The sequence below is a fragment of the Salvelinus sp. IW2-2015 genome, unplaced genomic scaffold (assembly GCF_002910315.2).
Source record: "Salvelinus sp. IW2-2015 unplaced genomic scaffold, ASM291031v2 Un_scaffold4527, whole genome shotgun sequence".
Lineage (NCBI taxonomy): Eukaryota > Metazoa > Chordata > Actinopteri > Salmoniformes > Salmonidae > Salvelinus > Salvelinus sp. IW2-2015.
Window position 1 is genome coordinate 5,608 of NW_019945797.1, and position 4,423 is coordinate 10,030.

Here is a 4,423-nt window from a genome sequence, read left to right on the forward strand (position 1 = left end):
GAGAGAACCCTTCAAACCAGTACTGTGAGTAGAGACCTTCAACCAGTACTGGAGTAGAGACCCTTCAAACCAGTATGTGAGTAAGACCCTTCAAGACCACTACTGTGAGTAGAGACCCTTCAAACCAGTACTGTGAGTAGAGAGACCCTTCAAACGCACTACTTGTGAGTAGAGAGACCCTTCAAACCAGTACTGTGAGTAAGACCCTTCAAACCAGTACTGTGAGTAGAGAGACCCTTCAAACACTACTGTGAGTAGAGAGACCCTTCAACCAGTATCTGTGAGTAGAGAGACCCTTCAAACCACTACTGTGAAGTAGAGAGACCTTCAAACCAGTACTGTGAGTAGAGACCCTTCAAACACTAGCTGTGAGTAGAGAGACCCTTCAAACCAGTACTGTGAGTAGAGAGACCCTTCAAACCAGTACTGTGAAGTAGGGAACCCTTCAAACAGTCCTGTGAGTAGAGAGACCCTCCAAACCAGTATGCTGAGTAGAGAGACCTTCAAACCAGTACTGTGAGTAGAGAGACCCTTCAAAACCAGTACTGTGAGTAGGAGACCCTTCAAATCAGTCCTGTGAGTAGAGAGACCCTTCAAACCAGTACTGGAGTAGAGAGACCTTCAAACTCGACTACTGTGAGTAGGGACCCTTCAAATCAGTCCTGTGAGTAGAGAGACCTTCAAACCAGTAACTGTGAGTAAGAGAGTCGTCTGTTTCGTTTGCTCTTTGTGTGGCGTGTTTTGGTGTTCGTTGGCGTGTCCACCCTTCAAAAACCAGTAACTGGTGAAGTCTCAGTCTTCTGATTTGTGTATTAGTTAGAGAATGATTGTGATCCCTCTTGTTAAGAGCATCTGCTAAATTACTCAGATGTAAATAGGTAAAAAAAAAAGAGAGACGATAGGATCCAGACTCATTGAGTAGAAGAATCTAACATCTGTTGGCCGGAGCAAAGAGTTTGGGTAGCCCGGCAGATGTGAACCAATCCCTTTTACACAGACCTCTCATTTTCATCCACTCCTACCATATTTAAACTCAAGGAGGTGCGAGTACAATGTTAGAGAACGTACAGTACGAACAGTATGATGAACTTCTATAAAAATATTGACAAACCCTTATAGAATTCGTCTGTCTATCCATCTCTCCTCTGTCCATCCCTCCCTCTTTCCACCTCTCCTCTGTCATCTCATCCCTCTTTCCACTCTCCTCTCTCCACCGTCTCCTCTTTCCATCTTCCTGTCCATCATCTCCTCCATCTCTCCCTTCCTCCATCCTCCCCCTCTTTCGCCACCTCTGCTCCCTCTCCTCTCCCTCCCTCTTCCCTCTCTCCCTCTGTCTCCCCTCTCCTCTGTTCCCTCCCGTCCCTCCGTCCCTCCCTCTGTGTCCACCCTCTTCCTCTTTCCATCTCTCCCTCTGTCCATCTCTCCTCTCTCCCTCTGTCCATCCTCTCCCATCTTCTTCCACCTCTTTTCCACCTCTCCCTCCCTCTGTCCATGCTCTCCTCCCTCCCTCCCTCCTCCCTCCTCCCTCCTCCCTTCCCTCTCTAGCCCAATGCTCACATCGAGTCGTCGGCAGATAAGGCTTTAACTTTTGCCCTGGCGGACGACGCCTTCGTCTGTCAGAAGAAAAATCACTTCTCAGGTCACCGTGTACTGTGCGGCATTGCTTGGGAGATTTCCCAAGGTACATCAAGAACCAGCGATGGCCTCGCAGCCAAATCGACTGCTTCCTATCTCAAACTCAAAGGGGTTAGAGGTGAGGGAGGTGATCCCCTTTGTGAATGCCTAATCCTCCCGGAGCCTTTACCTTCTCGGCTGACGTCCTTCTGTAGCTGGTAAGATAATTGGATAGGTTTTAGACAAATATGGTGATTGGTTCAACCTTGCCTTCGGCGTTAGGCAAGGGGGAGTGTTTTGGCCACCTATCCCAATCCTTCAGAGCTACAGGAGGAAAGGGGCCAGGGATTGAATTTCATGTTAATGGTAGTGTTTTCGTCCATCAACTGACCGAACCTCTCCTGTGTTGTCTCCCAGCTGGAAGCCATGACACCAGTCAATCACGTGGAGCAGTCCCAGTCAGACGGCAGCAGAGAGAGAACCCTTCAAACCAGTCCTGTGAGTAGAGAGACCTTTCAAAAACCAGTACTTGTGAGTAGAGACCTTTCAAACCACTACTGTGAGTAGAGACGCCTTCAAACCTACTGTGAGTCAGAGAGACCTTCAGCCATACTGTGAGTAGAGAGAAGACCCTTTCAAACAGTACTGTGAGTAGAGGAGACCCTTCAAACCAGTACTGTGAGTAGAGAACCCTTCAAACCAGTACTGGGGAGTAGAGACCCCCTTCAAACCAGTACTGTGAGTAGAGACCCTTCAAACCCAGTACTGTGAGTAGAGAGACCCTTCAAACCAGTACTGTGAGTAGAGACCCTTCAAACCAGTACTGTGAGTAGAGACCCTTCAAAACGCAGTAACTGTGAGTAGAGAGACCTTCAAACCAGTACTGTGAGTAGAGAGCCTTCAAACCAGTACTGTTGGAGTAGAGAGACCCTTCAAACCAGTACTGTGAGTAGAGACGACCCTTCAAACCAGTACTGTGAGTAGAGAACCCTTCAAACCATACTGTGAGTAAGAGACCCTTCAAACCAGTACTGTGAAGTAGAGACGACCCCTTCAAACACTACTGTGAGTAGAGAGACCCTTCACACCAGTACTGTGAGTAGAGAGACCCTTCAAACCAGTACTGTGAGTAGAGGACCCTTCAACCAGTACAGCCTGTGGAGTAGAGACCCTTCAAACCAGCTAACTGTGGAGTAGAGAGACCCCTTCAAACCACTACTGTGAGTAGAGGACCCTTCAAACGCAGTACTGTGAGTAGAGACCCCTTCAAACCAGTACTGTGAGTAGAGAGACCCTTCAAAACCAGTACTGTGAGTAGAGACCCTCAGACACTACTGTGAGTAAGGACCCTTCAACCAGTCTGTGAGTAGAAGACCCTTCAACCAGTACTGTGAGTAGAGAGACCTTCAAACCCTTATGCTGGTAGAGAGACCTCAACCAGTACTGTGAGTAGAGAAGAGCCTTCAAGACCACTACTGTGAGCTAGAGACCTTCAAAAACAGTACTTGTGAGTAGAGAGACCCTTCAAACCAGTACTGTAGTAGGGACCCTTCAAATCAGTCTGTGAGTAGAGAGAACCCTTCACAACCAGTACTGTGAGTCTCAGTCTTCTGATTTGTGTATTAGTTAGAGAATGATTGTGATCCTCTTGTTAAGAGGCATTGCTAAATTACTCAGATGTAAATAGGTCCATCACAGAGGGAAGGTAAATACTATATCTCAGGGGTTAAGGCAAGTAGACAAGGTAAATACTATATCTCAGGGGTTAAGGCAGGTAGACAAGGTAAATACTCGCTATCTCAGGGGTTAAGGCAGGTAGACCAAGGTTAAATACTATATCTCAGGGGTTAAGGCAGGTAGAGCAAGGTAATACTATATCTCAGGGGTTAAGGCAGGTAGACAGGTAAATACTATATCTCAGGGCTTAAGGCAGGTTGAACACGGTTAATAGCTATACTCAGGGTTAGAGAGGAGACAAGGTACATACTATATCTCAGGGGTTAAGGCAGGTAGACAGCAGGTAATATCTATATCTCAGGGGTTAAGGCAGGTAGACAAGGTAAATATACTATTATCTCAGGGCTTAAGGCAGGTAGACAAGGTAAATACTATCTCTCAGGGGTTAAGGCAGGTAGACAAGGTAATACTGACTATTCTCAGGGGTTAAGCAGGTAGAACCAAGGTGAATCTATCTCAGGGGTTAAGGCAGGTAGACAAGGTAAATACTATATCTCAGGGCTAGGGCAGGTAGACAGGTATACTATATGCTCGGGGGTTAGGAGGTAGACAAGGTAATACTCTTCTCAGGGGTTAAGGCAGGTAGACAAGGTAAATACTATAATCCTCAGGGGTTAAGGCAGGTAGACAAGGTAAATAATGTATATAAGGGTAAGGCAAGTAGACAAGGTAAATACTATAATCTCAGGGGTTAAGGCAAGTAGACAAGGTAAATACTCTATCTCAGGGGTTACAGGCAGGTAGACAAGGTAAATACTATATCTCAGGGGTTAAGGGCAGGTAGACAAGGTAAATACTATATCTCAGGGCTTAAGGCGCAAGTAGACAAGGTAACATTACTAATATCTCAGGGGTTAAGGCAAGGTAGACAAGGAAATACTCTATTCAGGGGGGGGTTAAGGCAAGTAGACAAGGTAAATACTATATCTCAGGGGTTAAGGCAAGTAGACAAGGTTTAAATACTATTCTCAGGGGTTAAGGCAAGTAGACAAGGTAAATAGCTATATATAAGGGTTAAGGTGGAAAAGGTATAACTGCATATAAAGTGTTAAAAGTGTCATGGTGGGTGTGT

General features: G+C 46.3%; 1 protein-coding gene across 1 annotated transcript in view; it reads left to right on the forward strand.

The window, feature by feature from the left end:
- Window positions 1-2,627: 2,627 nt before the first annotated feature.
- LOC139026355 (myelin regulatory factor-like) overlaps window positions 2,628-4,423 on the forward strand; it is a 68,168-nt gene continuing 66,372 nt past the window's right edge. Inside the window, exon 1 of the mRNA XM_070441677.1 lies at window positions 2,628-2,647. The gene's annotated coding sequence lies outside the window, so the exon portion shown is untranslated. The remainder of the gene's footprint in view (window positions 2,648-4,423) is intronic.